At 42.1% G+C, this 15,591-nt stretch overlaps 1 protein-coding gene across 6 annotated transcripts in view; it reads left to right on the top strand.

Moving 5' to 3' along the window:
* Nucleotides 1-15,591, top strand: part of DLGAP1 (DLG associated protein 1) — a 593,928-nt gene that overhangs the window by 147,158 nt on the left and 431,179 nt on the right. The window contains exon 1 of one of the 6 annotated variants that reach the window (XM_039526428.1): nucleotides 4,319-4,376. The exons of the other annotated variants lie outside the window; for them this stretch is intronic. The gene's annotated coding sequence lies outside the window, so the exon portion shown is untranslated. Of the gene's footprint in view, nucleotides 1-4,318; nucleotides 4,377-15,591 lie in introns of those variants that run through there. 6 annotated transcript variants of the gene reach the window in all.

Genomic DNA, 15,591 nt, shown 5'->3' on the forward strand with positions numbered 1-15,591 from the left:
GCATGTGCAGTACAAAAAATGTTGAAAGATGACGCCAATTGTGGATGGAAGCAGAGGGATTGCTGGAATGCGAACCAATGCATCATGGGGCGTTGGGACAGGGACCCAGAATGCCCCACACCTCCTGTCATAGAATCCTAGAATATCAGGGTTGGAAGGGACCTCAGGAGGTCATCTAGTCCAACCCCCTGCTCAAAACAGGACCAATTCCCAACTAAATCATCCCAGCCAGGGCTTTGTCAAGCCTGACCTTAAAAACCTCTAAGGAAGGAGATTCCACCACCTCCCTAGGTAACCCATTCCAGTGCTTCACCACTCTCTGAGTGAAAAAGTTTTTCCTAATATCCAAACTAAACCTCCCCCACTGCAACTTGAGACCATTACTCCTTGTTCTGTCATCTGGTACCACTGAGAACAGTCTAGATCCATCCTCTTTGGAACCACCTTTCAGGTAGTTGAAAGCAATTATCAAATCCCCTCTTGTTCTTCTCTTCTGCAGACTAAACAATCCCAGGTCCCTCAGCCTCTCCTCATAGTCATGTGCTCCAGTCCCCTAATCATTTTTGTTGCCCTCCGCTGGACTCTTTCCAATTTTTCCACATTCTTCTTGTAGTGTGGAGCCCAAAACTGGACACAGTACTCCAGATGAGGCCTCACCAATGTCGAATAGAGGGGAATGATCACATCCCTCGATCTGCTGGCAATGCCCCTGCTTATACAGCCCAAAATGCCGTTAGCCTTCTTGGCAACAAGGGCACGCTGTTGACTCTTATCCAGCTTCTCGTCCACTGTAACCCCTAGGTCCTTTTCTGCAGAACTGCTTCCTAGCCATTCGGTCCCTAGTCTGTAACAGTGCATGGGATTCTTCTGTCCTAAGTGCAAGACTCTGCACTTGTCCTTGTTGAACCTCATCAGGTTTCTTTTGGCCCAGTCCTCTAATTTGTCTAGGTCCCTCTGTATCCTATCCCTACCCTCCAGCGTATCTACCATTCCTCCCAGTTTAGTGTCATCTGCAAACTTGCTGAGAGTGCAGTCCATGCCATCCTCCAGATCATTAATGAAGATATTGAACAAAACCGGCCCCAGGACAGACCCTTGGGGCACTCCACTTGAAACTGGCTCCCAACTAGACATGGAGCCGTTGATCACTACCCGTTGAGCCCGACAATCTAGCCAGCTTTCTCTCCACTTTATAGTCCAATCATCCAGCCCATACTTCTTTAACTTGCTGGCAAGAATACTGTGGGAGACCGTGTCAAAAGCTTTGCTAAAGTCAAGGAATAACACATCCACTGCTTTCCCCTCATCCACAGAGCCAGTTATCTCCTCATAGAAAGCAATTAGGTTAGTCAGGCATGACTTGCCCTTGGTGAATCCATGCTGACTGTTCCTGATCACTTTCCTCTCCTCTAAGTGCTTCAGAATTGATTCCTTGAGGACCTGCTCCATGATTTTTCCAGGGACTTAGGTGAGGCTGACTGGCCTGTAGTTCCCTGGATCCTCCTTCTTCCCTTTTTTAAAGATGGGCACTACATTAGCCTTTTTCCAGTCATCCGGGACCTCCTCCGTTCGCCATGAGTTTTCAAAGATAATGGCCAATGGCTCTGCAATCACTTCCGCCAACTCCTTTAGCACCCTCGGATGCAGCGCATCCGGCCCCATGGACTTGTGCTTGTTCAGTTTTTCTAAATAGTCCTGAACCACTTCTTTCTCCACAGAGGGCTGGTCACCTTCTCCCCATACTGTGCTGCCCAGTGCAGCAGTCTGGGAGCTGACCTTGTTTGTGAAGACAGAGGCAAAAAAAGCATTGAGTACATTAGCTTTTTCCATATCTTCTGTCACTAGGTTGCCTCCCTCATTCAGTAAGGGGCCCACACTTTCCTTGACTTTCTTCTTGTTGCTAACATACCTGAAGAAACCCTTCTTGTTACTCTTAACATCTCTTGCTAGCTGCAACTCCAAGTGTGATTTGACCTTCCTGATTTCAGTCCTGCATGCCTGAGCAATATTTTTATACTCCTCCCTGGTCATTTGTCCAAGCTTCCACTTCTTGTAAGCTTCTGTTTTGTGTTTAAGATCAGCAAGGATTTCACTTAACAGCCAAGCTGGTTGCCTGCCATATTTACTATTCTTCCTACACGGGATGGTTTTTTCCTGCAACCTCAATAAGGATTCTTTAAAATACAGCTAGCTCTCCTGGACTCCTTTCCCCCTCATGTTATTTTCCCAGGGGATCCTGCCCATCAGCTCCCTGAGAGAATCAAAGTCTGCTTTTCTGAAGTCCAGGGTCTGTATTCTGCTGCCCTCCTTTCTTCCTTGTGTCAGGATCCTGAACTCGACCATCTCATGGTCACTGCCTCCCAGATTCCCATCTACTTTTGCTTCCCCTACTAACTCTTCTCTGTTTGTGAGCAGCAGGTCAAGAAGAGCTCTGCCCCTAGTTGGTTCCTCCAGCACTTGGATCAGGAAATTGTCCCTTACGCTTTCCAAAAACTTCCTGGATTGTCTGTGCACCACTGTATTGCTCTCCCAGCATATATCAGGGTGATTAAAGTCTCCCATGAGAACCAGGGCCTGCGATCTAGTAACTTCTGCTAGTTGCCAGAAGAGAGCCTTGTCCACCTCATCCCCCTGGTCTGGTGGTCTATAGCAGACTCCCACCACGACATCACCCTTGTTGCTCACACTTCTAAACTTAATCCAGAGACTCTCAGGTTTTTCTGCAGTTTGATACTGGAGTTCTGAGCAGTCATACTGCTCTCTTACATATAATGCAACTCCCCCACCTTTTCTGCCCTGCCTGTCCTTCCTGAACAGTTTATATCCATCCATGACAGTACTCCAGTCATGTGAGTTATCCCACCAAGTCTCTGTTATTCCACATAATAGTTCCTTGACTGTGCAAGGACTTCCAGTTCTCCCTGCTTGTTTCCCATGCTTCTTGCATTTGTGTATAGGCACTTAAGATAACTCGCTGATAGTCCCGCTTTCTCGGTCTGAGACAGGAGTCCTCCCCTCTTGCACTCTCCTGCATGTGCTTCCTCCCGGTATCTCATTTCTCCATTTACCTCAGGGCTTTGGTCTCCTTCCCCCGGTGAACCTAGTTTAAAGCCCTCCTCACTAGGTTAGCCAGCCTGCTTGCAAAGATGCTCTTCCCTCTCTTCGTTAGGTGGAGCCTGTCTCTGCCTAGCACTCCTCCTTCTTGGAACACCATCCCACTGTCCCCTTCCCACAAACCACAGTGCTAGCATGGGAAGAGGTGCTCTGTGGGATAGCTGCCCATAATGCACCGCTCCCAATGCCACTGCAAGTGCCTCAAATGTGGCCACACCAGTGTGCTTGCAGCTGTCAGTGTGGACAGACTGCAGCACTTTCCCTACTGAGCTCTACGAAGGCTGGTTTAACTCAAAGCACTCTACATTTGCAAGTGTAGCCATGCCCTTTGTGTGAGCTTCTGCATAAATGAGGTTGGATCTGGTGTTCATGGAGGTGGGTGTGAATTGCATTTGTCTTCTGGGGCTATTGCCAGTATGAGATCATCCGTTATCTCACTATCCTGGTCATCTCAGAATTTTCATTATTATTGATGCAATGTAGCTTAGACATATTAAGAAAACATGTTGCTAATGACAATCAAGCCTTGGTGCCCTTGAAGTGTTCTATTATGTCATTGCAAAAAACAGAGAAGAAACTCTCCCTTTCTTCCCATAATTCCAATGTTTCGGCTATATACTTTTTCCTTTAGGGCTGAGAAATTAACACAGTTATGTTGCATCTTATTTTTCAGACATTCAATTTCTCACAAATGCAGCAGCTGTAAGTGATAGGTGATAAACTTTAATGGGTATGAGAAAAAGGGAAATACGAGAATGTGGCTTCAAATGAACAAATAGACGTCTCTGTCAGGAGAAAAGAGCGTCTGGAATATATATGTGTAGTTCAGTGGTGTTCTGGCTACATGGTCATTGTAGTCTACATTTTAAAGAGGATTTTATTTTTTAGACTCCTTAAGTAGGTAAATAACTGCAATTGATATCTTGGGGAACTTTCTCAGAGCAGAATCCTACCCAGGTTTGTATGTATGTGCTTCTGGGAGTGCAGACCAGTGACACCACTGCTGTACTCGCTACACCCTTTCAGAATGTGTCCTCCCACATTGGCCAGCAGAATTGGAATGGCATATGTGAAAGGTGGGAAGAGAGGACCGAATCCTGCTCTTTCTTCTTTGGGGAATCTGAGGTCACATTTGGCACTTGACTCTTAAATCCTTTACTCTCCCAGGGCACAAGGACCATGATTGTGCTTGGCTTGTTACATGGAAGTTCAAGAAGTTGGAGAAGAGCTTCTGGTACTTCCTCCTGTGCATCCATATATGAGTAGTTAATTAGTAGTGAATTAAGTTTTTTGTTTTGTTTTTTTTATTTAGTTGTAAAAAATGAAGTGATCCTTTCTTAATGATTTTCACCTCCAGATCTGGGAAAAGGTGCAGTAGCTGATTACTATTCGGTCCCAGTCTCTTGATCAGCAGGCTGGCAAGTGCTGGCAGTGCTATAAAATAAACCCATTAAAACTTTGCATAAATAAGTGCCTTACATAACTGAACAATGATATCTCCTGCCAATAATGGAGAAATCTTGAGGGACTCAAAAAGAGGAAGTCCCTCCCAATTTCTCTGAATCAGAAGGGTGTGGCTGTGACATTATTGTAGGGTCCTGAAGTTGGGAATGTAAAATGAGAAAAATGGAACATAAAAATGAAGCCTTGAGAAAATAATTCTGAATACAAACACTTCAACTGAGTAGTCTGATTTCCCCATATAAAAGGCAGGAAACATTTTGTGAAAAATGTTAGGAAATGTTTTTGTGGGAAAATGTCTTGTCAGAAAATAGTACTATAAAATATTATGTTTTACTGGTGCTGACTACCTTTTGAGAGATTTGGATGATAAATCTAGCACTGAGGGTGTTTTAACAATAATACTTAATATTGCTCTAGTTTTATTGGGTTTACATCATTTTACATTTTACTGGGGGGGAGACAGACCTTTCTTCTTAGTAGGTAAGTTCTGAGCACTTTTCTTTAAAAATCCATTTATTTTCCTAGTGATTGCACTCAAAATTCCCCGTCTTCTCACTTTTCTCTCTCTCCTCCCTTCCCCTGATTACTCTGTTTTGGTGACCTTTCCTCCAGGGAGGGTGGATGGCTCTGCGTCCCTTCAGACCCTATCAGTGAAATTCCTTCAGTCATCCATAAGTGACTGCTCAGAGAGTGAATGTGTTTCCTCTCTAGTATTCTGAGTCAATACAGTCTGAGGATGAGAAACTGATGTAGGAAGCCATATTAGATCTCCCACTCTTCAATGTGATATGGGAGATCTCTCCTAAGTACAAAACACATATATTTATTTGTTGAAATATCTCCAGTACTATTTTTTCCTGCCTTACGTTAGCAATATAAGGGTCTTTTATTACCTTTTTAGTATTGAGATAAAACTTAATTATTTTTACAAAATGTATTGACCATATATTTATTAGCACATTATGAAGCATCATCATAAATAATTAATGCTAAGCTCCACAGTGGGCAGACTGGAAAAAAATAAGTGATGGTATTCACCAGAGTAACTATAAGTTCTGCCCATGTGTGGTGTCTCAGTAAGATGCTATTCATAAGATAGTGAAGATCTTCACAAAATAATATCTCACTTTTTGGTAAGCTTGGATCAGTATAAGAAATTTCCTCACTACCTTCTGCACCCTTGTGTTAGGGGCCAGACACAATCATGGTCCTTGTGCTCAGGAAGTGTAAGGGAATTTTTGAGATAAGTGCTCAAGGTGACATTAGTGAGCAGACATTTCTCCCTGTTATAGCCTTCAGAGTCCAGAGCCCCTTGAAAGGAACAGGAGCAGCTTGCACCATCCTGAGAGTTATTGATTCAGGCTCTCTGCAAACTTAAGCAGATATGGAACTGATATAAACTGATACAGTAATATTTTGAAGGTTCTGTTTACAATCATATGAACTAGAGACTTATTTTAGAGAGACAGAACTTATTTTATATTTGATAAAAGTTAAGATTCTGGAGCACAAGATAGAAAATTACCACTTTGCTGAACTGCTGAGAGTAAGTGCAATCCAGCTGCTTTAAACTATCACTGAAAAACCCAAATAAACAGAGTACATTTTGTGAGGCTTTATGCTTGCTTTTAATTGTCTATTCTCTAAGCACCCATTCCTGCAAAATATATGCCTCTGAGTGCTGAACGTACACAACTCTCATTAACTTCCTTGGGAACTGAGGATGCTCACACTTCTCATGACTTAATCCCATATTCACTACATTTGCAATGAGTCTCCCCGCTGAGAGAGGTTCTCCAAAACTATAGATTTTCCCTAATTGTTTTGTAAGAGCAAATAGATTATTTATTGCCAAAGGTCACAGAGTCACTTGCTTAAATTGAGTTTGCACTGAGGACCCTCCTTTCTGCATAAGCTATTGCACTAGATGGGTTTCCTACTATTAAATAATCGTATATATTCAGCCATGAAAACATATGAGTTAATTGTAGCAGCTCGTTTCTTTGGGAAATGTTTTGGGGCCTAATCTTGCTCTCATTGAAGACTGTCATTGTTATTAGAGGGAACAGTAGCACGTGCTTCATATTAACATTGTTTAAATCATCCTGAAAGAAAAACCATGAGTGCATGGCGGGTAGGGGAAACGTAGGAATACAAAATCGACTTAACATAAATTATTTTTTTAAAAGATATAAGCATCTATAACTGTTACTATTGCAATATTAACTGTGTACAAACTGAAACGGAAAGGTTTTATTTATATTTATTTTAGTCTGAAAAAATGGCAAATAGTATTGCTATTAAAGAAATGCAAACAAATTCAAAATCTTCTGAGTATGTATGCCTCATACGAATTATTCAGCCTTCCGTAAGTGAAAGAATTGTGTCATCAGTTTGGCCAGATGACAAGGCATATGGCAGACTCTTTTATGATGCCTTTGATCTGTAATGATAGCTGTATGTGTAGCTGTACCATTTACTGAGTGAGGATAGAACAGTAGTGCAGCACACACTGCTAAATGGAGCAAACTGCTTTTATCGAGGACAAAAAAAACCCCAAAGAGCAACATTTCAGAAAGAGGAAGGAAAAAGAAAAGCAATGCAATCACCCAAGGGAGTTGCTATAGAAGCAGTAATCTCAAGCATCCAGGCATGTTGCCAAGAGCTCCAGTACATTGGGTTAATCAAAACTTCCAAGTTTCCTGCCAATCTGTGGTGCTGCTTTTTGGACAGCTCTGTGCATCAGAGAGAAAAAGAACCTCAAATGGTAGTATATGCGCATGGGGTAAATGTATATTTTAATATTGTTAATTTGCATTCTTACCCTGCAGATTTTTCTTTTTTGCTCCCCTAAAGAGATTTCCCCAGTATTAGATTTTTAACAGAAGTCATGTATTTTTTTACAGATACAGGATCAATTCAAACACTCTCAGATAATATGTGCTCTTTCTTTATTAATTAATGTCCTAATGGTAACATACTATAAAATTGATGCTTCCTAGAAATAGAAAAAGAAATAGAGCTGGGAAATGTTTTTAAGTAAACTATTTTTAAATAAATAAGAATAAATGTTATAAATTCCCTGTTTATTTAGATAGTTGTAGGATTAAAGTGTTTTTGTTAAATATTATCAGACCTCCGGGATGTTACATTTTTAAATTGACTTTGATGAGCCTTGTGTCTAGAAAATGTACTGTAGGAACAATGTTACATTTGTAGAGGGACAAATTATGATTTTAAGTCCTCTCCATCTTTAACTTCTGTGAGATGGATTTTTTCCTCTACCCTTATGAGCAGAAAGGAGCAGGAATCAGATGGATGCAAAAGGAAAAAGTGTTCTGTAGTTTGATTTTTCTCCCCACCTGTCCTATGGTAACCACCAGAACTACTCCAGGGGGAACAGGCTGCACAAGCTGGGGAGGCAGTGCAGGAGTTAGAAGGAATGGAGTGTGGTCTCCACCACTCCTCTCAAACCCCACTGCAGTCTCCACACACAAAACAATCATGGGGTCAATGTTAGCTTACATGGTATGGTACACTTTAAAGTTAAATCCCTCTGCTTCCCCAGGGAGACTGGACAGGTGCATGTAGGAAAGCCTGGGAACCATACTGCCATAGAAACTGAGAGGCTACACAGGGGTATTGGTTCGTCATGGGCATAGCCCGGGGCTCCACGTGAATCTTGGGAGAGGTATGCATTTATGGGGCTGAAACTCTGGTCATTTCCATGGGATAGGTAATTCGTCCTCTCCCAGTACTCCCGTAACAGGCTGTATAAACCCTGCAACAGTGGCAAAGGGATTAAAGGCTGGCCCACTCCTGCGGCCCGGTTAATTATGTGGGGGTCGAATAAGGTTTTAAAAGCAGGAAGTTCCAGACAGTTGCTGGGTGGCTCTGGGAGAGAATAGACTCTACTGAAAGGACTTGAGTGTGGTTCCCAGAATCCCCATCTCCATCAAATGCAGACAGTTTGGCTTAATTTAGTATAGAGAAGACTCACATTTATGCGAGCAGGGACACCCTCTAGATTTAGCAATGCCCAGGCATCAGAAGGCTCCTGTCACTGACCCAAGTAGAGTGACACTTCCCCTTCCACATCTGCCCCTCCCCCCAACAGGAGAATTTTGAAGGAAATCCTTGAGTCTAAACTAGTAGAGTTCCCACTGCTCATTGGTTTGACCAATATATGTTTAATGGTAGCAAAATATACCCAGAGAATTAGATGTGGAACTAGGACTTCATATTTTCCACAATATACCTCTAATTTAACTTAATTTTAAATGTACCCCCTGAAGTTTCCCACTCACTATGATTTCAAATGTAGCAGTGAGCAATCGGCCTGGTGATATGACAATTTTGGGGCACTGTTGTAGCTCGGTCTCATCTCTCTTACACTCATTCTTTTTTCTTGTAAAGAAGGGCAGAAAATAGTTGCGCTGTGGATCAAATTTAGCCAAAACTGGATTCTGATTTGTTTTTTTAAAATTCAGGATAGACCATGTATTATAACCTTAATCTCAAAACTTACAATCAGCCACATGGCAAACTATAGTATAATCATATTGATGGTACTGGCAGTCCATTTGCACAGAAGTAGATAATTTCTTTGATTTTCTCAAATATTTTGGCCTTTTGAAATTGACATCTAGAATAAGATTCTTTGCACACCAATTATGATTCAAATGTCTGTATTACATAAGATGGTTTGTTTAAAATGTCTCAGACTGCCATTTACTACTATCCAGAGAGAGAGAGAGAGTTTCCAAAAGAATATGGAAAAGACAGAGACGCTTTAAGTCAGGTTAGATATTTTAGGTATTAGAGGTCTGGATTGGTACATTATATGCTAGTACTACATGAAAAAAAAACTATGTACACAGTTTATGTAGAGAGAACAGTCATCTGCAAAGCTGTACCATTTTAGTGATGACTTGCTAGACATTCAAATATTTAACTATTAGTAAAATAACAGAAAACTGTTCTAACATGTCATTGCCATAAGAGGGGTTTTGGCTTTACAGTGGAGTTGTTGATGTTTTGATAAATACTGTGAAATTTAAATGTAATTTCAATTGCTTATTGCTTCTTTTCATAGGACAGAGATTAGTAATTTGCTTATTAATTTTACACAATCAGTTCTTCTATATACAGCTACTTAACATAAATCTCACCATGGCAGGGCCGGTGCAAGGATGTTTCGCGCCCTAAGCGAAACTTCCACCTTGTGCCCCGCGCCCCCGCCCTGAGGCGCCCCCCCCCCGTGGCAGCTACTCCCCTCCGCCCTGAGGCGCCCCCTTGCTGCAGCTTCCCACCCCCACCCTCTGCCCCGAGGCACCCCCAGCTCACCCCTGCTCCTCACGCGGGCACTTCACTTCTCCCGCCTCCCAGGCTTGCGGCGCCAATCAGCTTAGGTGCCGCAAGCCTGGGAGGCGGGAGAAGTGAAGCAGCCACGGCGTGCTCGGGGAGGAGGCAGGGAAGGGGTGAGCTGGGGTGGGGAGTTCCCTGCATGCAGCCCCCTGCCCCCCTTACTTGCTGTAGGCGGCCATCCCCGTGCTCCCCTGCCCCAGCTCCCTCCGCCTAAATGCCGGCGGCAGCCGAAGATCCAGCCGCCGCGGTTGCTGCCGAAGAAAATGATGCCCCCCAAATCTTAGTGCCCTAGGCGACCGCCTAGGTTGCCTAAATGGTTGCACCGGCCCTGCACCATGGCAATCAAATTATGTCAGTTTTCTTATTGCAGGTGGCCAGGCTGCATTCCATTACACCGCAGCTTATTTGATGTTAACAAGAAGGGCCTAAAATTGGGGCACTCGGAATAAGCTGAGATTCATAGGACTGAAGCTGTGCAGGAGGCACTTTCCTTTAAAATCACAAGTGATTAGTTTTTATAAGCGTCCCTGCTGTAGCACCATGATTCATCAAATCCCAAAGGCAGCTTTACAATTACTATACCGCATTTAGAGGAGGAGTGCCTAGTGAGTGCAAGGATCATCACTCTGGATCACTCATTCCCCTCCAATAATGTTCTTGGTTCTGCTACGGGAATGCCAGTCTGATCCTCACATCATAGAAGGGCCAAATTCGGCTCTGAGACACAAGCACAATTGCCACTGTCTCATGAAATACAGTTGGGATTTATAATACTGTACATGTCTTACCAGCCTTTCTACTGACAAGAAAAAGGGTCTCTTCCCTGAACTGCATTTAATATACCTCTGCTAATTTGCACATTCAGCCCACATGCTGCTACATCTGCATAAGACCAGGCTTGTTTTCTTTTTTAAATCAGGAACGCCATTTAAACCCGACATGCATAAAAAATCTGCATCAAAATTAACACCCGCATAAGCATTTTTCCCCATGAATCAGGCTCCAAGTCCTGTTTAAAGGGAGCTATTTATAGTGCAACTCTTTCACATGTTATGTAAACTGACAAGCTTCCGTCCCACTGTACAGCTGGCAATAATAGATGAGATCGGTCCAAAGAAGCCACATTTCCTCCCCACCCCCATTCAAATAAAATGTCAGTCCCTGCTCCATAAGTGTTGTGAGCCGTTACTGGGGTAGTAAGGAACCATCAGAGAGTTTTAATGTAATATAAAGGGATTACCTTTTTATTGGGTCTCAACCAGAGGAAGCTGAGAAAAATGTCAGCTGTTTAATTATTAACACTGAGTCTAAATCAATAGCAAAATAAGCTTTGATGGTGATCTTCAAAAGGGTTTTCATCATTACTTTCCCAGTTACAGAGAGAAAATGACACTGAATTCCGAGGGTCTAGTCTGGGTTTCTGTTAACTGTATTAGAAGGTTACAGCTATGGGAGATTGCACAAACATTTATATCTATAATTAGTTTAGCACTGTGCTTTTTAAAAGTATTAGTGTGTTGGGCTTCATTATCCTCTCAATGTACTTATGGGTAACTGCTGGAGAACAGACCAGACCGCAGGCTAATGATTAACACTCCATTAAGTCCCATTGACGTTAATGAAATAATCTGATGTGGAAGTCAGTGTAGAATTTGGCCACATGTGGTTCTGGGGCAGCACACAAATGTGGACTGCAAACAATTAAACGTTTGAACGCCATTTTAAAATGATAGATGCATGCCACTTATGACTGGACTGCTGCTGTTTCTGCATAGGTTGCTGTATGAAAGTATACATCTGTGATTGTTTTTGGACAATGAGCCTACATAGATCTTTTCATATTCCTGTAGTTTAGGTTATGTACATATTTTTTACCAAAATAAAATGTATTTAGTACTACTGAAAGATGCTGGATTGACACTTTTGGAGACTGCAGTCCTTAACGTATACATAGAAAAAATATAACATGAGAGCTAGAGATGGAAAAAGAGTTTTGAGGAATGAAACAAAGATAGGAGAGAGCCAAAAATGTGGGTGCACTGCTCTGAAAAGGAGAGCTGCTGAACCAAGAGGTTGATGATGATGATGATGAAAGAAGAGAATAAAGTTATAGTGGAGGAGGTTTGTCTGGTCCTGGATTTCATCCAAACGTACCCAGTGGCATAGGGGTGGGATCATTTTGATTAGCAAGCAGGCTGACTGCTCCAATTTGCCATATTGGTCATTCAACAAAGTTTCCAGCCAGTGGGTGATGCTACACAAAGTAGAAATAAACAATATTTTTTTAGATGTTAGCTTATACTGCATGCAACTAACCAATAGAATTCTGTAGTCCACCATTTAGAAGTATGCCTGAAATTGTTTTTGTTTTTTTTAAACCCACTTATTTCAAGGGGTTTGGTCTAAAAAGATTTACCTTCGGTAATGCCATAAACTAGTCTTTGGCATTCAAGATCCGAAGACTGGTATCTTTCTGCCATTTGCACAGCAGGATTGCTTTGTTTGTGGCTGTTTTCTGGTGTGATGATACTGGTAGTACAAAAGCATTTTCCCTTTTTTCTCAATGTAGGGAGCTTTAACTGTTGCACTATGAAATGATAGAGTACATTCCTTTTTATTTTTCCCCAAGCCCTTTGCCATTGTGGTGCTGACTTCAATGTACTTTAATTTAGTTGGGCAAGTAAATGGGCCACTACTGCTGTTCACGTTGTGTTGGTTGGTCTGGGGTGAGTGGTACAAACTACAGCATATTTATTTATTGATTTCGTTGTCAGGTCAATAGCTTAAGTACACCACAAGAGACTCAGTCTTTTCAGTTTCCGAGTTTAGGATCTGTAGCCTGCTTTTAAATGTGAGTCTCCCACTTGAAAACAAAAAGCCGTCCTGCTAGGATGAAGAGTTTTCATAGACTGAGCTGTCTAGATTATCCCACTCTAAATATTCATAATAAATCTTAAAAAGCAACAAACTTTCTCTCCTCTAGAAATCCCTTTAACATGTTTAAAAAGGGAATTTTTAAAGCTTTTTGTTCCTTAAGTTGTATTTGTTTAAAGTGATTAATTTCCCACCCCCAATGTTATTTCTGTTCCTCCTTTCTGTCACTTTTATTACAATCTAGATCCTGTTTAAGGAGTGACACTCTACATAGAGTTCACTCTTCACATGGCTGCACCCCATTCATGCAAGATCTTCTTGAATAGCAGTGTCCAGTGGGTCTGCATCTGCACCCTGCAGCACTTGGAATCGCCTTTAACTGAGGGTATAAGGGGCCGGGGGGGGGGGGGCTCAACCACCTCTTAGTTTGTTCTTACAGTCCATGGCTGAGATAGAATCTTGCCGTGTCCATATCTTTTCAACCTGCATGAGATTTATTAGTTATTGCTCTAATTCATTATCTGTAGCTGTTAGTTAGTTTAGCATACTCCATTGGTGTAGAAGCATGTGCTCTTTCTTACTAAAAAGCAAGTCTTTAAGGTGCCACAGGACTGTTTGTTGCTTTTTACAGATCCAGACTAACATGGCTACCCCTCTGATACTTTCTTAGTAATTAAGTATCCAGTTTCAGGAAATAGTCCATTGACTAATTTGGGTCATCGTGCAAGAGAAAGTCTCTGTGTTATCACCAGATTTTTGTTCAACCATCAGCTTTCAGCTCAGTAGCTATTCACAGCAAGTGTTGACACTGCAAATGCAGGTGGAGCAGAGGACTGACATGACTTTATAGTCTTTTCCTGGTGTGCTAGCAGGCAATCCAAGTTGCAAAAAAAGAGATAGTTAACGGTGCCTATCTGAGATAGATACTTGATATTACCCAGAGGATTCTCAGGTGGCTGGCCCAGGACTTCAGTCTTCTCCCTTCCAGGTGTCTTCGGCTTTCAGGAAGCAATGTGCTGAAGGGGACAGGCCGTTTTATCCTATTTCTGCTGGGTAGTCAACTTGGTTCCTCTTCTTTGAGGTGGTGGTATGGACCAATCAGATGGCGACTTGTAGTTCTGATGAAGATTTGAAATGTCCAGTCAAAATGAGAGTTGTCTCCTCTCACCATCCAATCAGAGAATGAGGCATCACTCTTGAATTCTTGGGGCTGGAATAGTCTAGTTTCTTTGTGCAGAACATCTTGTCATTCCAGTTTTTGTAAGACAAGGCCATAGCTATTGGTACAGCCACTTTGGGACAGCCATTTAAACAACTGCTGGTTAGTTCCAGCCAGTACCTTATCTCTGAAAGCCACTTTCCAAGAACCCCACTTGCAAAGCATCCCTTGGCCAACTTTGCATGCTCTGCCTGCTCCAGTTGCAGTTTCTCTATTAACACCCGGCTTTCACTGACATGTCTAATGTAAAGTTCACATAGTTTATACGATGTCCCTCCATGTTCTTTGATGCTCTTTAAACTTGCTTTAACAGTCCATTATGAAATCACAAAATCACTTCAAGAGCTGTTGTTCTCCAGCAAGCTGGAACAGCTGAATAAATCTTCCATTTTTGTTCTCCTTATTTTAACAACAACAGGGGGACTTCTGTATATGTGGCTGAGCTGTGCCTGTGCATTATTGATCGAACAGTTAAATTTATGATTATTCAAAGTTGTGATCAATACACCTTATGACACATTATTTGGTTTCAGTCCCTTTTATTTACTGCCTTTTCCAGCACAGGTGTATTTCACTAAATTGATAACATAAGCATGCTTGATTGCAAATATTAACCTTCTTCACTTTTATCACTAAGCTAAAAGAAACCAATATGAATTTGACCTGCTTCTTTCCATAACAGTACTGTCCATAAGACAAACCCTGTCATTAAAGTTTGATATTTTGCCCAAAGTGGTATAATTTATAGTCAACTCCTGTTTTACATGTAACTTCATTGAATCAAAATAGTTTTTTCATTCTAGTTTCCTATTTTTCCTTTCTGCTGCATCTGACAACCTCTCATATTGTATCTTTATATTTAGTATCTATATTTTAATTAATTAATTTAATTCATTCATTCATTCACAGTAGATTAGAGAATGGGTACCAGGGAAGTCTATTCAGTTGCAACAATGATGTGGTTTACAGGCTTCCTGTCTTGCCTGTTCTGGGTTATATTACACTCTCAAGAGAGGCTGTAGAAACTCTGAGTTTCCTCAGACTTACTGAGTAGTCTGAGGAAACTCAGAAGAAATCCTGATGTTAGACTTAGAGTTTTTACTCTCTGACCCCTGTTCTTTCCTTTCTAAAAGACCTTGATACTGGGCATTCTTACATAACAATGGCACTGCCCTACATCAACAGGCAAGGAGGGGCCTGTCACCATTCTGCCAAGAAGCCATGAATTTGTGGTTGTGGAGTATTTTGCATCAGTCACCCTGGAGCTCTGTCTCCTAGGTCTTCAGAAAACCCTGATGGACTAGCTCAGCAGAGACTTCTCCAAGAGCCATGGGTGGTCGCTCAAGCCTTTGTTCTTTCAAGACAGTCTTTCAGAGATGGGGATACCTGACGATAAACCTGTGTGTGACATTTACACAAGTACAATTACAAATGCCCAAGGTGGTGCTCCAGAGGAGATGAGAATCCAGGATCCCTCACCCATGCTTTCCTCCTGGCCTCCAGACCTCCTGTATGGGGTCCCATAGATACCCAGGATCTCCAGTGTCCTGTGG

This window comes from Mauremys reevesii, linkage group 2 (genome assembly GCF_016161935.1).
Source record: "Mauremys reevesii isolate NIE-2019 linkage group 2, ASM1616193v1, whole genome shotgun sequence".
Classification (NCBI taxonomy): Eukaryota; Metazoa; Chordata; order Testudines; family Geoemydidae; genus Mauremys; species Mauremys reevesii.